Source organism: Equus przewalskii, unplaced genomic scaffold (assembly GCF_037783145.1).
Source record: "Equus przewalskii isolate Varuska unplaced genomic scaffold, EquPr2 contig_R1837, whole genome shotgun sequence".
Classification (NCBI taxonomy): Eukaryota; Metazoa; Chordata; class Mammalia; order Perissodactyla; family Equidae; genus Equus; species Equus przewalskii.
Window position 1 is genome coordinate 432075 of NW_027228437.1, and position 18834 is coordinate 450908.

General features: G+C 36.5%; 1 pseudogene; it reads left to right on the forward strand.

Moving 5' to 3' along the window:
- Window positions 1-6655: 6655 nt before the first annotated feature.
- On the forward strand, window positions 6656-7414 carry LOC139081362 (olfactory receptor 7A10-like; annotated as a pseudogene).
- Window positions 7415-18834: the final 11420 nt, after the last annotated feature.

Consider the following 18834-nt stretch of genomic DNA (forward strand, 5'->3'; position numbering starts at 1 on the left):
TTAGCTATTGTGAATAATGCAACAATGAACAGGGGAGTGCAGATATTACTTCATGAGTCTAATTTCATTTTGCATGCATATTTACTCAGAAATGAGATTGATAGTTCTGTTTTTACTATATGCAGGAACCTCTATACTGTTTTCCATAGCGTCTATACCAATTTATTTCCCCGCATCTTCTTCACTCTGTTGATTGTTTCCTTTTTGTGGAGTACATTTAGTTTTATACAATCCCACTTGTCTATTTTTATTTTATTGACTGTTTGAGATCATATCCAAAATATTATTGCCCCAGACCAGTCTCAAGAAGCATTTTCTCTATGTTTTATTCTAGCAGTTTTACAGTTTCAAGTCTTACATTTAAATATTTGCTCCGATTTGAGCTGCTTTTTGTATATATTTTTATAGAAGGATGATACTTATTGCTTGATTACTGTAGCTTTGCAATTCCTTTTGAAATCAGGTAGTGTGATGCCTCCATCTTTCTTCTTCTTGCTTAAGATTGACATTTGTGGACTTTTTTGGTTCCATGTGAACTTTGGGATTTCTTTTCTGTTTCTGTGAAAAGTGTCATTGGAATTTAGATACAGCTTCCCTTGAATCTGGAGAACACTTTGTGTAGTATGGACATTTTAACAAATTTAATTCTTCCAATCTATGACATGGAATTTCTTTCGATTTATTTGTATCATCAGTTTCTTTCATCAAATTTTTATATCTTTCAGTATGCAAATCTTTCACTTCATTTCTTAAATTTATTCCTAAGTATTATCTCCTTTTTGGTGCTATTGTATAGAGTATTGTTTTTGTTTTTTTGTTTTTGAGAAAGATTAGCCCTGAGCTAACTACTGCCAGTCCTCCTCTTTTTGCTGAGGAAGCCTGGCCCTGAGCTAACATCTCTGCCCATCTTCCTCTACTTTATAAGTGGGACGCCTACCACAGCATGGCATGCCACGTGGTGTCCACACCCGGGATCTGAACCAGCGAACCCTGGGCCGCCAAAGTGGAATGTGCAAACTTAACCGCTGTGCCACCTGGCTGGCCCCTATAGTATTGTTTTGCTAATGTCTTTTGGATAGTTTATTGTTAGTGTATAGAAAAACAACTGATTTATGTATGTTGATTTTGTATCCTGCAGCTTCATGAAATTTGTTTATTTCTAACAAATTTTTGGTGGAGTCTTTAGTTTTCTGTATATAAGATTGTGTCATCTGCAAGCAGAAAAACTTTAAATTTTTCCTTTCAGATTTAAATATATTTTATTTCTTTTTATTGGCCAATTGCTTTGGCTGTGACTTCCATTTTTAATTTTATTATTTTGGGTCTTCTGTCATTTTTTTTGGTCAATTCTGGTTAATGTTTTGAGATTTTTATCTTTTAAAAATATTTCTTAGTTTCTAAAATTTTATCTATTTTATTTCTAGCCTCCACCTATTTTATTAGTTTTAACTCTAATCTTTGTTATTTCCTTCCTATTGATAACTTTGGGCTCAATTTGTTCTTCTTTTTCTACTCATTGATGTGTAAATTTAGCTTGCTTGAGATCTCTCTTTTTTCTTAATGTAAGAATTCATCACTATAAACTTTCTTCTTAAAACTGCTTTTGTATATTTCAAAATTTGCATATGTTATATTTACATTTTCATTTATCTCAAGATATATTTTGATTTTCCTTTTGATTTCTTCTCTTTTTTATTTCAAAGAACAATAGCCCTGAACTAACTACCGCCAGTCCTCCTCTTTTTGCTGAGGAAAACTGGTCCTAAGCTAACATCTGTGCCCATCTTCCTCTACTTTATAGGTGGGATGGCTATCACAGCATGGCTTGCCAAGCGGTGCTGTGTCTGCACCCAGGATCCAAACCGGCAAACCCTGGGCCACTGAAGCAGAACGTGGGCACTTAATCACTGCACCAATGGGCTGGCTCCTGATTTCTTCTTTAACCCATTAATTTTCCAAGGATGTGTTATTTAATTTTCATACATTTGTGAATTTTCCAGTTTTCTTCTTATTTTAAGTTGGTTTCTGGTTTTATACCATTGTGGTTGAAAAGTATATTTGGTATGATTTCTGTATTGTTAAATTTTTTGGGATTTGATTTTTTTCTCAAAATATCATCCTAGAGAATATTTTGCATGTGCCTGAAAAGTATGTGCTTTATGGCTTTGTTGGATGGAATGTTTTCTCTATGTCTGTTAGGTCTCCTAGGTGTAAAGTGTTATTCAAGTCCATTGCTTCCTTATTGATTCTCTGCCCAGATACTCTATCCTATGTTGTAAATGAAATACTGATGTCCCCTACTATTATTGTATTGCTCTCTATTTCTGTCTTTAGTTCTTTTAATGTTTGTTTTATATATCTTGGTACTCTAAAGTTTACCAAATATGTAATTGTTATGTCCTCTTGGTGAACTGACCCCTTTATCACTATACAGTGATATTCTTTTTTCTCTTGAGATGAATACGACTAAAAGTCTATATGGTCTGACATAAGTAGATGTATGCCTGCTCTCTTTTTCTTGTCGCTTGTATCAAATATCTTCGTCTATCCCTTGGCATTAGGTCCATGTGTGCCCTTAAAGACAATTTGAGTCTCTTGTAGGTAATAGTCCACTAGGTTTTTTATTTGTAAATCCATTCAGTCATATTTTGTATTGGAGAATTTAATTCATTAATATTTAAAGTAATTATTAAGTAAAGATTTACTTTTGACATTTTGTTCATTGATTTCTGACTGTTTTGTTGTCCCTTTCTTCATGTTTTGTTGTCTTTCTTTGTGATTTGAACTTGAAAACACAAAGGCATAAAGATACTTGCACCCCTATGTTCATTGCAGCATTATACACAATAGCCAAGACTTGGAAGGAACCTAGCTGCCCAACAAGGGATGAATGGATAAAGATGTGGTATGTATACATGATGGACTACTACTCAGCCATAAGAAATGATGAAATCCGGCCATGTGTGACAACATGGATGGACCTTGAGGGTATTATGCTGAGTGAAATAAGTCAGAGGGAAAAAGTCAGATACCATATGATCTCAATCATAAGTAGCAGATAAAAACGACCAACAAACACATAGCAATGGAGATTGGATTGGTGGTTACCATAGGGGAAGGGGTCAGGGGGGAGGGCAAAAGGGGTGATTAGGCTCACATGTGCAGGGATGGACTATAATTAGGTTTTGGGTGGTGGACATGATGTATTCTACACAGAATTCAAAATATATTATGATGTACATCCAAAAATAAAGCAAGAAAGAACAAAAAAAGAAGATCCCCAAGTGATTTCTATATACAGTGATGTTGGAGAAGTTCACGTCTAGAATAGTGTTTCTCACCTCCCCACCTTTGACACTTGCGATGGATAATTATTTTTGATGGGGCCATAGTCTGCAGAGTAGGCTGTATTGCAACACCCTTGACCTCAACCCTCTAGGTGGCAGTAGCACCTCCCCAATTGCTACAACCAAAATTTCCTCCAGAGATTGCCAGATGTTCCCTGGAGGCAAAATCACCCTGGTTGAGACCCACTGACATACAGCATGACAACTGGAAACCTCTTGAGGGAGTTCCAAGCAAAGTTCATCCATTACTCAGTTCATAACTTTGAACAGATCACATAATCCTACTGGGCCACATTTCTTCAAATATAAACTGAGGTTTATGAAAGTACTGATCACATAGAATGGACTTTTGTAAAAATTAAATGAGACAATCCATATAAGATCCTAAGTTCAGTTCATAGTGCATAAAAATATGTAAATATATCCTGTAACTTACAAATATTTTTAAAGAAAATAAATAAATGACAGCTCTTAGAGTTACAAGCATGAATCTGCTACTTGATTTGACACAAGCATCACGAAGCCAAGGATTATATTCCCCATGGTTTTGTAGCTCAGGAGCACACATCTCTTCCTTGTTGAAGAGGAGGACGCCAATTATCCGGAAATATCAAGTGCTGTTCTCTGCCACAAGTCAATGCTAGTCGACAGGTTCCTCAGTTGCAGATTTGGAAAAAAAATATTATCTCAAAGTTAGGATAAGATGCAAGGAGTTTAGAACTCTGTCAGGAGAAGGAGTCAGGCCAACTGGATTCCCTTGACTCCATACCTGGCCTCTTGGGACAGTGTATGAGCAGGAAAATTTTGTTTCTTTCCTGCACAATGCCTCACAGGCAAAGGATGTTCTCAGAGGTGGGATAATAATGGAAACAGTGTCTAGTGAACAAATACAGGAAGCTTTAAATATCTTCTCTGCTGCACTCCCTCAGTGTGGGCAACCTTGAGCTGGACAGGGCACAGTTGTTATATTTGAAATGCTAAGTATGGCAGAGGAACCCATTCTTCACTTTTCTCTGCTGTCCAGTTTGGAACAAAGCTTTTGTCTTCATCATCAACTATCCAGGGAGGAATTTGGGCTTTCACACAAACACTTTCCTCTCAGAGACTGCATCCAGGTGAGACTGAGAGACCAGTGTGTACTTCAGGGAATGTTCTGAAAGAATACAAATGGAGAACATTTATCTGAGAACACCTGAGAGCCTAACCAGTCTATCCCAGAGCTGAGAGATTATGATATTTGTTAACTAGGTTGACTAATTAATTTATAATTAAGTTATTTAATATGTTAAAAAGAGAAATGCCTGTCGGTCTCAGCAATCAAAGGATCATTGCTGACAGTTAAGTAATGGGAATACCAGTCTAGTTGGATAAGACTGAGGAAAGAAAGGGAAGCATTAAGTGCCGCAATACAATTAGAACATATCTGAGGAGCTTGCAGGTAATTGGAATAGGAAAATAGATGATTAAGTGTGGGGGTGTGAGCAGTGAACCGAGGGCATTTTTTTAGCTTTTACGATGGGTTGTATTTGAGCATGTTCTTTATTTACTAGAAAGACCCAGTCCTGTGGATGTACATATTACCTTACAAAAGCCATTCTTGAAACATACATTTTACAGTATCATCTCTCACATTGGGTATTCACATAAAAATGTTATTTAATATGCAAAAGGCATATGATAATGAGCTTTACTTTGCAATCACTTCCTTACCAAGAGGGGGGAGGCAATGGAAACATTTGACATGCAGGGAAAAAATCAGCCAAAACTCATGACCAGTGATAATCATTCATTTAGTAATGGAAATGATGTAAGCTTTTTACATATATTGAGTAAATCTGTGTACCACCTTAGAAGGATGGATACCACCATCCCCACTATTTGAGTGAAGATATTAACATCTAGAATGCATATCTTGTCTCAAGTTCAAAAAGCTTATCTGTGGTAGATTGGAGATTCAAAACGATTTTTTAATTTCAAAGGTTTTACATTTAAAATCATTTAGAAAAGCGCTTTACCATTTCATCTTTAAAATTACCCTTCTATTGTTGTATATTGTATATTTTCTGTTGTAAATGGTGGGTTTATTCTCTTTGCTTATTTTTCTAGTGCGATGTTCCATCACTAAGGTGTCTTGACATTGTAATGATATCACTCCTTTCTCTTTTATAGACTTTTTTTGCTACTTTATTAGTTATTCTGAGCATTAAGGGGATATTACTGGGATTGGAAGGCTGCCAAAACCAACAAGGTTTCTCCTCATCACAATCTCTCAGGGACCTTCTGAGCTTATCATATCTTTTTACCCCTTGTGTCCTTTTATTTCCTCTCTATAAGTATTTTGAACTGCTTTTTTGTGATTCCTTAAATGCAGGACACAAAGTTTTCATATTAAAATGGATGTCTATGTTTATATGTCCATGTGAGGCTTATCAACTTGAATTTGAGTCCTATTTCTATATTCTTTAGGGTAAGGATAGTTTGATGTTGACAGCTTGCCTTGCATTATCCCTTTTCTATTGTTGTGTCTGGAAGTGAGAAAAACATGTTAGAAACACTGTTCCAGGAGGCCATGGTGTGCTTTGTGTGTGTGTCTTTGAGTTTTCTGGGGCACTGCTGGTTCTCAGAGCATTGGTACCAAAGCTCATATACTCCAAAATGTGACTCTTAAAATAAAGTTGCCAGAATGTTAACCAAAAGATGGAAATAAAGAGGGGGTCCATCTCTATTCATAGAATACCTTGTAAAAAATTAATAAAGTACAAGGAACAGCGTGTGAAAGAGGGACTCCCTGTGACTTGAAGTTCCCTCTGTAGCAGGAAGGCCACTTGTTCCTCAACATTCTCTGATGCCATCTCTCATCACTCTCCCTCTTGATCATTAGTCACCAAAGAAAGCTCCACACTGGCTTCCCTTTGAGTCTTCAGCATTTGAAACAAGTGTGTTGCTCAGGATCTCTGCAGTGTGCTTTCCCTTGCAGGGCACACACTTCCCCCAGACAAACTTGTGTGTCCTGCTCAGTCTTTCTTGAGGTCTCTGTTAAAATGTCACTTTGTTTTCAGGCCTTTAAGAATTCCCAGAAAAAATAACACCCCATTCACTCTCTTTTCTGCCTGCTTCATTTCCTTCACAGTACCTGTCACCAACTGACATGGCATAGGATTTTTTTTATGTCTTTATTTACAGTCTATCTCCATTGTTTGGACTTTTCTTTCTCAGCACTCTATATCCTTTGCCTAGAAGATGGGCAGCACTCATAATATCTTCCTCAAATGCATGAAAGAATTTCTCAGTAAAACTGGATAACATACGCTGTCTTCACCTCCGCCACTGTCCTAAAGATGCTGGTGAATATACAGACATAGAGAAATCTAATTACATATGCAGGCTGTATCACCCAGATACATTTTTTCATATTCTGTGCAGAGTTGGATGACTTTATCCTGTTCGTCATGGCCTCTGACTGGCTTGTGGGCATCTACCACTCCCTGCACAGCAGTGATCATGAACTCCCATATCTGTTGACTGCTGGTTCCAGTGTCCTGGATCATGAGTGTCCTTAAGTCCTTGTTACAAAGCTTAATGGTGTTGCAGCTGTCTTGTACTGACAAGTAAATCCCCCACTTTTTCTGTGAACTCATTCAGGAGGTCTGGCATGCTTCTTCTGGTGCCATCTTAATGACATAGTGATGTATTTTCCCAAAGTGCTGCTGGGTGGTGGAACTCCAGCTGGTATCCTTTACTCTAAGATAGTTTCCTCCAAATGTGGAATTTCATCAGCTCAGGGTAAGTATAAAGCCTTTTGCACCTGTGCATCTTACCTCTCAGTGTCTCATTATTTTACTGTACAAGTCTAGGAGTGAGGCTTAACTCAGCTCCTACCAACAGCTCACACACCGGTGCAACAGCCTCAGTAAAGTACACTGTGGTACACAGTGAAGCACACACCCATGCTGAACCCCTTTATCTACAGACTGAGGAACAAAGGTATAAAAGGGGCTCTGAACATATTCTTTGGGATAACAGCTGTAAAAGAGCCAATTGTCATAGGGCTGAAGAAATACCATTGATTGCAGAGCTCAAAGCTCAGATCCAAAAATTTATATTCTTTGAACAGATTATGAGACTAGAACTTGCTCTATTTATATCCTGAAATACACTTTTCTTTGACTTCAATGTCTCTATATAATTTAAGTGGCTGTCTTTATTACTCTTTATGCTCTGTATGATATATAGACAATTTTCTCTATTTCCCATTTTCCTACTTTCTCAAAGTTATTTCCAAAATTGGTTCCAAAATATTTGGAATTTCTTATTTATTTCATAGGGCAATATGGGTTTCTTAAAAAAATATTTTTCTCAAATGATGTATATCATCCCAAGTAATTTTTCTCTAGCTTTCCTGAAAGACTAGTCATGAATCATATTACTCATGTGGGAAAATGTACACTTGACAACAAATATAATTTTATTGCAGAGGAAATTCTGAAACTGCAGTTTTTACTTTGTCTATAAATATTTTCTATTTTAATACATTAACTTCTGTTAGTGTTAATGTAGACTCTAAGATGCTATGTGTTTTATAACTGGTCTCCTTGTTTTATTCTGTTGCTCAGCACTTAGTTCCACAATGCCTATCATAGTCACTGACAAAAGATGGTTATCAAATATATACCGTTGAGTGGATTTTACATGGAAAGAGAAGTTTGAATAAACAAATTGACCTAATATGGTCTAGAGTGAGAGATAATCTTAAATATGAGGAAGAAAAATTGTAAATCACCTATTTTATTACATGCAAAATATTTCTTCTTCATCTAGTACCTCTACTGCATTGAACTATGGAAGATTTGTATCCACGTGTGCAGCATTTTATGCATTTGGGTGAATGAGTAGTTGGTATATTTATGTCTTTTATGGAAGCATATTCTTTTTCACTGTTTGAAAAATTTTAAGCTTCCTAAAATTGTGATTCATCTATTGCTCTAAACAAAATATCTCCACTTTTCTAAATTTCGTTATAACCACTAAAGGGACAGTGAATGAACAGTATCAAGGTCATCCATTTCATATCTCCTTCATGCTCAGAAATCTCTTCAATATTCATGTCAGAGGATGACTGAAAACGAAGCATGAATTTCTCCTCAGTCGTGTGTTTCAAGGTCTGCATTTTTTCAACATAAATATCCATGTCCTTTCAACCTCTCCAAGTTCTCTGGAACAGAACCTCAATATAGCCGCTTAATACAGATATTTGAAATAAACTTGAAATAATCATGAATGCTGTCTCTAATATCAGAACATATGCCAAAAATAAGAAGCAGCAGATTATTAAAATAACACTCAGTGCTGTCTGCTTTTATTATTGTATCAGTTAGCTATGGCTGCACAACAAGTTTTCTGAAGTCCAATGACTTATCATAATGCCTTTATTATCAAATGGGATTATAAGATAGGGAGCTGTTCTGATCTTGGCTTGGATACTCATGAGTTTGTAGTCAGCTCTGGATCTTTATGTTGTGTGTCTGTAGCTCACCTATGATGTTGTTTGAGGCTATAGTGCACCTCTGTCTTGAAGTAGTTTCTGTCAATTTACTCTACTTATAAATGCAGGTTAATCTACTTTACCAAAAAAGTGAGCTTTCAAATGTGATTTGTCTAATTTAATCCCATTCTTTTTATATCCATACATGATATTTTGCTTTCGACCCAGTTAAAACATGCATTTCCCACTCCCGTTAAAGTGTGAAATAGCTACCTGTGCTCTTGATCCTACCTTGAGTCATGAATTATTAGATTTTTTCCTTTTAAATAATTTATTGGAGTATAAGGATATGCAATAAACTGCACATGTTGAAATGTGAAATATGCTGAATTAAAGGAGGCATAGACTGGCCCCATGCCTGAGTGGTTAAGTTCACGTACTCTGCTTTGGCATTCCAGGATTCACTGGTTCAGATGCTGACCACAGACCTAGAACTGCTCCTCAGGCCATGCTGTGGCAGTATCCCACATGGAAGAACTAGAATGACATACAACTAGAATATACAACTATGTACTGGGGCTTTGGAAAGGAAAAGAAGAAGATTGGCAACAGATGTTAGCTCAGGGCCAATCTTCCTAAGCAAGAAAAAGCATGCCTTAAAAAAGAAAACCTTCAAAAAAAAAAGAAAAATACTTTTAAAAAAATAATGCCCCATCCTCTTTCTCCATTATACCTGCTTTCCTTTTCTTCATAGATCCCATTATCAGATTACATGTTATTTGATTATTTTTATTTGCTTATATTCTCTCTCCATCGTTGAATTGTAGGAACTTTTGCGTTTCAGCACCCTATGTTCATTTCCTATACAATACCTGGTATATTGTTTACACTTAATATGGATTCCTCAAAGAAATAAAAAAATATACTAAGACATAGTATACATTATGCTTGAATAACAGCAAGTAGAAAAGAAATTTCTAATGAGAAATGGTGCTAGGGATGTCCAAAAGGGGACCAAACCATACACATATATTAAAATTAATTTTTGACCCTAAAATATAATTGGTAGCATTTATGCTAGGGTGCTAATGCTTGTTCATGTAAAATTTACTCATTTTCTTCTGTGAACTGGTAGTCACCTCCAACACATTGAATCGTGGAACCTTACAGGAGTTTCAGAATTTCTTCTGGGATTTTCAGAGAAATCAGAATTTCAGCACCTCATATTTGGGCTTTTCCTCTTCATGTTCCTGATCACTATGTTTGGAAACCTGCTTATCATCCTAGTCATCTGCTCAGTCTCTCATCTTCAAACCTCCATATACTTCTTTGTCTCCCACCTGTTCTTTGTAGATATCTGTTTCATCTCCATCACCACCCAAAAGATGCTGGTGAATACGCAGACAGAGAACAAAGTTATGGCCTACACAGGCTGCATCACTCAGATGTATTTTTTCCTACCCCTTGCAGGATTCGACAACTATACTTTGACTGTAAAGGTCTATGACTGATTTTTGGCCATCTGTTACCCACTGCATTATGTTATCCCCATGGACAAACAATTGTGTGAATGGCTGCTTCTTGTGTCCTAAACTATGAGTATTCTTCATTCCTTGTTACAGTGTTCAATGGTTTGTAGCTGTCCTTCTGCGCAGACACACAACTCCCCTTTTCCTATGAAATCAAACAGGCGGGCCAACTCATCCATTCTGACACCTTTCTTAAGAATATGGTGACGTATTTTGGAGCTGGGCTACTGATTGGTTGTCCCCTGGCTGGAATCGTTTACTCATACACTAATATACTTTCTTCCATTTGTGGAATCTCATCAGCTCAGGGGAAGCACAAAGCATTTTCCACTGGTGAATCTCACCTCTCAGTTTTCTCCTTATTTTATTGTTCAAGCCTAGGAGTATACGTTAGCTCTCCTACCACCTACAGCTCAAACTCAATGTAAATAACCTCAGTGGTGTACAATGTGACCACACCCATGCTAACCTCCTTATTACAGTCTCAGGAATGAAAACAGAAAAATGTCTCTGAAAATATTCTTTAAAGAGGAAGTTATAAAAGGACCAATTGTCTTTGGACTGATGCACATGATAGCAAGGCTTAAAGCCTCAGAGCCAGATATTGTGTTTCTTTGATCAGATTGTGAGAGTAGAATTTACTCCTTCTATTTATTTCCTGATGTTTCTGCTTCTTTGATTTCAACTTCTTTATACAATTTGCGTAACTCAGTTTATTAACCTTTCTCCTATCTGATACCTAACTGGGTCTTTTTGTTTGTTCTTTTCCTATTCTCCCTAATAGATTTCCAACCTCAGAAAAAACACTTGGAAATTCTCATCTACCTCATGAGACTGCATGGATTTCTTAAGAATAATTTCTTCTGAAATGAAGTATGTAATATTGAGTAATTTTTATTTTGTATTAAAAAAAGAATAATCATGACTTGTGCTACTCCTATGGGGAAAAAACACTACACTTGGCAACCAAGGCCATATATATAATTTCATAGGAGAGGAAAATATGAGACCACAGTTTATCACTTTTTTGTACATCATTCCTTCGTATCACTACAGTAGCTGCTCTTCTTGAAAATATGGACTTTAATTTTAGCGTTTTTTAACAGATCATTGGGTGTTATTCTTTCAGTAGGACCCTGTTCTCTTATTTAGCTCAGTGTTCACACTACCACAGTCACTGGTAAAACTGATAATTAGATACACGTCTCCAATTGTAATCCATGTGGGAAGAAAAATTTCAATAAATAGTTTAACTTAATATGGTCTTACAGTCAGATATCACCTTAAGTATGACAAAGCAAAATGTTAAGTTATAAGTTTATTACTATGTGAACTATTTTTCTGGTGTACATTTACTTATTAAAGTATGTAATATTGGTATCTATACCAATATTAAAGCAGTTTATCACTGAAGTTCAGGATTGTTATGTGTAATTGTGTTTTCTATTGAATTACTTCCTAATTCTGCTTGAGAACTTCCATTATCACCTACAAATATATTTCCTTCCATTGCTCTAAATGAATACCTCCCCTCATCCTAAATTTTGTCATAAACATTAAATGGGTAGTGAATGAACAATATCAACATCATCTATTATATATGTCCTTTATGTAATGTAATATATACAAATGATTATATATATATATATATATATATATAAGTGATCAAAGGATGACCCACTAGAGACCTTGAATTCATGTCTGATCCTGTGAGTCAGAGTCATGGGTTTTGTACAAATCTGCATATCCTTTCAACCTCTCTGGTTCCTTATTGGAGAACCTCAATAGAGTCACATTTTAATAGAATTATATGAAGTAAACTTGAACAACAGAGTGGTCATGAATGCTATCTTCAAACATCAGAACAAATGTCTAGAATGTGAAGTAACAGATTATTACAATTTCCTTCAGTTTTGTTCACTTCGATTATTGTATCAGTTAGCTGTTGCTGTATAACAAGTCATACTAAAAGCAAATGGTTTAATATAATGCATTTATTCTCAAATGAAAACATATGATGAGAAGTTATTCTGAGTGCTGATGACCTCCTCACAGGCTTATTGTCAGCTGGCAGTCTTTTATTGTGTTTCTAAGGAGAATCCGTAATGTGTGCAGTTGTAGTGCTCTTCTGTCTTAATCCACTTTCATTCATTCCACTCCTTTTGTATCTGAAGATTAGTCTTTAGTTTATTGAAAAATGGGTTTGTCAAATGTTAATTACTTTATTTTAATTCCACTGTTCCTATATTCATATAAGACATTTTTCTTTCGTCCCAGTTAGAAGAGATATCTCTCCCCACTTTTAGGCATGACTCAGCTACATGTGCCCTAGATCCTACCCTGAGCCATGCACCAGCAAAAATTTTAAAATCTTAACTGATTCACTGGAGTATAATTACACAAAATAAATTGCACATATTTAAAGCATATTTTTTAAAATAAAGGAATCATACAAAAATTGAGTATATAGTACATGATTCCTTTTACATATAATTCAAAAAGATGTACAGTAATGTTTAACTGCTTTGTTATGCCATCATAACAAAATGTAATCACCTGAGCCCCAATTTCCTTATTTCTGAAGATAATGTGAGATTTACCCTAAATTCAGATGAATGTTGGAGGAATAAATAAAATGTGTAGAAATACTTTGTTGAGTCCAAATAAAATGTTCACGTTCAAGAGTATGTCATTGTATATGTGTGTGTGCATTTGTATAATTTTTGTATAAACACACTCACATACATATATGTACACACACGTAGAATTATTTAAATCCCATCTCTTGTGTTGAAAGAAAATCTGAGAGAAATTTGCATGGGATAGAAATGAAAAGAATGAACATGTGAATTAACATAGAACAGAAAGAATGTAGAAGTTTTGACACAGAGATTTAAAGTATAATGAGTGACCTTAATTTTAATAATGAACTACTTTTCCAATCTTAAATCACCAAAGACCTCAAAAATAAAACCATATTTCCATTTATGCAGTGGGAAAATCTCTGTATCAGGTAAGGGGGCCAAATACCTCAAAATTTATTTTAAGTTTCTTCTTCTACATGACAGGATTTCAACACAAAATTTCTTTATCTAAGGGAAGCTCACTGAATAAATTGAAAGGCTTGCAATCACTTCCTACAAACAATATTTGATTGGATGAATGCCTGTATTACATTTATTTTGTTGCTGTAGCAAATTGCTACACTAGTGGCTTAAAACAAACAAATTTCTGTCTTAAAATTCTAGAATGCCAGAAGGTTGAAATGGGTCTCACTGTGCTAAAATCATGATGTCTGCTAGACTGTGATCCTTCTGGATGCTCCAGGAGAGAATGCATTCCCTTTCCTATTTCACTTTCTGGTGACCACCTGCATTCCTCAGTTCATGGCCCTTCCTCCATCTTCACATCCAGCTACATAGTATTTTCAAACGTCTATCAGATTCCAATTCTTCTTCCTCTCTTTCCATGCTTAGAGGACACTTTGATTACATTGGTCCAACCTGGATAATCCAGGCTAATCTTATATCAAAGTCAACAATTGCTTTAGATTCTGGGAAGATGGTGGCATAGGAGGACTCTGAACACACCTCCTACCATGGACACAACAAATCTACAACTAGCTGTGGAAAAATTTCATCTGCAAGAGATATGGAAACTGGATAAAAAGGGCCATCACAAAAATGGACAACATTGACAGAGTGGAAAAGGCAGAAACATACTTTTGCTGAGGAAAAAAACACATCCTAATTGTGCCACTTTGTGACCAGGAGCAATCTCAAAGGTACAAAGCTTTCCCTAGAGGAGTGGAGGGATCTAAGCAAGGGTTCTGTGCCACAATAGGCATTCCATACTTAAGATTCAGCACAACCAAGGCAAGATCCTATAATACCTGGCTTTGAAAACAAATGAGGAACATCCCCAGAAAAACTATCAAACATCAGAGAAAGAAAAACCTGCTTTTAAAGATCTCACTCACAGAGTCACCCATTCTGGAAATGAACACAAAAACACAATAAAATTCTATAGTCTTTTGGTGCAAGTGACTCAATTTCTAAGCTCTGAGTGAATCTCAGAGAGGCTGGAGTCAGCTGTTTCACCACCCCCCATGGACCCAGACACTGGTGACAGCCATTATTGTGACTTAGTTCAGTCATGTTGACACAGACACTGGAAGGTGCTATTGGATTCCTTCCTCTAGCCTGTTAGTGCAAGGTTTTGCCCCACCCACTAGAGCAAAGATTCAATCAAGCACAGTCAGCCCACCCTAGGAACAATTCCGGTCCACAAGCAAGCCCACAGCAAATTTGTGCACCCACATAGGCAGGGTGTGTGTGACTTCTGCAGCAGGACAAGTGAGTCCACCTAGGTGGGGCTTGCATGGATGGTGGGCCTATGTTGACAGGTGTGTGGACCCATGGGCATTCAGGCATGTCAGCCAAAGAAAACTTATGATGCTGGCCATCTCAATAAGCCACACAGGGCATCTTTCCTGCCTTTAAATGCTTGAAAATGTTGTGTGCTGCCCCACCTGGGGCCAGCCCAACCCATCTGCACTCATGAGAGAAACAACAGCAGCTGTGCTCCACAAAGAGCCACAATGGAGGCCTGCAGCAATTGTGAGGCCCTGAGCCTAGCAACCAGCCCAACTGGGAGCCTAACTCTAGAGAAAAAACAGCAGTAGTTGTGTGTTATTAGACCTTGCAGCCAGCCATGTTAGCACTTGCCCCACCCAATAAAACAATCATTGCAGCCATTTACAGCTGAGCTTTACAACCAGCCAGCCTGGGGGTAAGCCTAGCCTACTCATGTGCCTGCAGCAAGAACAACCTCTCCACAAAAAAATGGTACATGTAGCCCACACATAGGACACTCCTGGAATATTTGAAACAGGTGATGAGAGGGAAGCTCACTGCTGGGCCCCATAATAAGGCATCTCTTACATAAGGACAAATTTCCAGGATTGGAAGATATAGCTGATTTAAAACATATATATAAGCACAGAGAAGTAGGCAAGGTGAGGGGATAAAGGAAGGTATTCCAAATAAGGGAACATGACAAACCCTCAGAAAAATAACTAAACAAAACAGAGACAATCTACTGCTAAAGAGGAAAAACTAATAATCTTAAGTATGCTCACTGATCTTGGGAGAAGAATAGATGAACACAGTAATAACTTCAACAAAAAAATGGAAATTATAAACAGAACCAATCAGAAATGAAGAATACAGTAATGGAAATGAAAAATTCACTAGAAGGAATCAATAGCAGAATATATGACATAGAAGAATGGATGAGTGATCTGGATGAAAGAGTAGAGGAAATCACCCAAGCTGAACATAAAAAAGAATTTTAAAAATGAGGACAGTCTAAGGGACCTCTGGGACAAGATCAATTATACTAACATCCTTATTACAGGTGTAGAAAAAGAAGAGAGAGACAATGGGGCAGAGAACATATTTGAAGAAATGATGGATGAAAACCTCTCTAACCAGAGGAAGGAAAGAGACATCTAGGTACAGGAAGCAGAGAGCACCAAACAAGATGAACCCAAAGAGGCCCACACTAAGACATCTTAAGATGTTGAGAGTTAAAGATATGGAGAGAATCCTAAAAACTCCAAATGAAAAGCAACAAATTACATACAAAAGAAACCCCTAAGGCTACTAGCTGACTTCCCAGCAGAAATCTTACAGGCTACATGGGAACAGCACAATATATTCAAAGTGCTGAAAGAGAAAAAAAAAACTGCAGCCAAGAATATTCTACCTGGCAAGGTTATCATTAAGAATGGAAGAAGACATAAAGAGTTGTCTGGGCTGGGCCAGCCCGTTGGCATAGCGGTCAAGTTCATGAGCTCCACTTCAGCAGCCCAGGGTTCACAGATTCAGATCCCAGGCTTAGACCTAGCACCACTTGTCAAGCCATGCTGTGGGGTGCCCCACATGAAATAGAGGAAGATTGGCACAGATGTTAGCTCAGCAATGGTCTTCCTCAAGCAAAAAGAGGAGGATTGGCAACAGATATTAGCTCAGGGCCAATCTTCCTCACATGCACACAAAAGAGTTGTCCAGGCAAGGAAAAACTACAGGAGTTTATCACCACTAAAACATCCTTACAAGAAATGTTAAGGGGGCTTATTTAAGTGGAAAAGAAAATATCACAAATAGGAATAAGAAAAATATCAAAGAAAAAATCAATGATAAAGGCACATATACAGTAAAAATAGTGGATCAACCATCCATACATTTAGTATGAAAGTCAAAAGAAAAAAGTACTAAAAATACGTATCTAGATAAAAAGAGATTAAGGAATACACCTAAAAAAGGAAAATTATAGGCAAATATCACTGATGAACATAGATGCACAAATCCTCAAAAAATACTAACAAGTCAAACATAATATTACATTAAAGAGATCATACAACATGATTATGTGGGATTTAATCCAGGGATGCAGGGATGGTTCACCATCTGCAAATCAGTCAACATGATACACCGAATTAACAAAATGAAGAGTAAAAATAACATTATTATCTCAATAGATGCAGAAAAAGCATTCAACAAGATACAGCATTTATTTACTAAAAACTCTGAATAAACTGTGTATAGAAGGAAATTACCTCAACATAATAAAGACCATATGTGACAAACCCACAGCCAACAGCATAGTCAATGGTGAAAAGCTGAAAATTATCCCTTTAAGAACAGAAACAGGACAAAGAAGCCTACTTTTGCCATTCTTACTTAATATATTACTGGAGGTCTTATCCAGAGCAATCAGTAGAAGAAAAGAATAAAACTGATCCAAATTGCAAAGGAAGAAGTCAAATTGTCACTATTTGCAGATGAAGTGATTTTATATATAAAAGAACCTAAGGAATCCACCAGAAAACTATTAGCTATAATAAATGAATACGGTAAAGTTGCAGGGTGCAAAATCAAAACACAAAAATTACTTGTATTTCTATAAGTATATAGAAATAACAATGAAATAACAGAACAATAAATCAATAATGCAATCCCATTTACAATAATAAAAAAGAATAAAATGCATAGGAATAAATTTAACCAAAGAGGTGAAAGCCCTGTACATGAAAACTAGAAAACATTGTTGACAGAACTCAAAGAAGACACAAAGAAATGGAAATATATTCTGTGCTCATAGATTGGAAGAATTAACAGATTTAAAGTGTCCATACTTCCTAAAGTAATCTACAGATTCAATACAATCCCTATCACAGTCCCAACAACATTTTTGATGGAAATAGAAAAAAGATCCCAAAGTTTCTAAGGAACAACAAAAGACTCCAAATAGCCAATGGAATCCTGGGAAGAAAGAACAAAGCTGGAGTCAACACATGCCTTGATTTCAAAATATAATACAAAGCTACAGTAATCCAAACAGCATCATACTGACACAAAACCTGACACACGGAATAATGGAACAGAATCAAGAGCCCAGGAATAAACCCACACATCTGTGGACAGCTAATTTTTGACAAGGGAGCTGAGAACATGTGATGGAAAAAGGAAAGTCTCTTCAATAAATGGTGTTGGGTAAACTGAATGGACACAAGCCAAAGAATGAAAGTAGACCATCTTACACCTTACACAAAAATTAATGGAAAATGGATTAAAACCTTGAATGTAAGACCTGAAACCATAAAAATCCTAGAAGAAAACATAGGCAGTATGCTCTTTGACATCAGTCTTAACAGTATCTCTTTGAAGATCATACCTCCTCAGGCAAGGGAAACAAAAGAAAATATGAAGAAATGGGACTACATCAAACTAAAAACCTTTTTCACAGCAAAGGAAACAATCAACAGAACATAAAGATGATGTAACAATTGGGAGAAGATATTTGCAAATCACATATCTGATAAGGGGTTAATATCCAAAACATAAAAAGAACTTATACAACTCAAGAACCAAAAACAAGTAACCCAATTAAAAAATGGGCTAAGGATATGAACATTTTTCCAGAGAAAATATACATATGGCCAACAGACACATGAAAAGATGTTAAAGAACAGAACTAACATACGATCTAGCTACTCTAATTCTTGATATTTATCCAAAGAACACAAAAACACTAAGTCAAAAAGACATTTGCACCCTTTTGTTCATTGCATCATTGTTCACAACTGCCAAGTTGGAAACAACCTAAGTGCCCATGAGTGGAAGAATGGATAAAGAAGATGTGGCAATGGAATACTACTTAGCCACAAAAAAGATGAAACCTTGCCATTAGCAACAACATGGATGGACCTTATGCATATTATGCTAAGTGAAATAAATCAGATGCAGAAAGTCAAATACCATATTATTTCACTCATAAGTGGAATATGTAAACAACAGCAACAACAACAAACAAACACATAGTTACAGAGATTGTATTGGTTGTTACTAGAGAAGAAGTGGGGGAGGGTAGAGGGTGAAAGGGGTAATAGAGCACACATGTATGATGATTG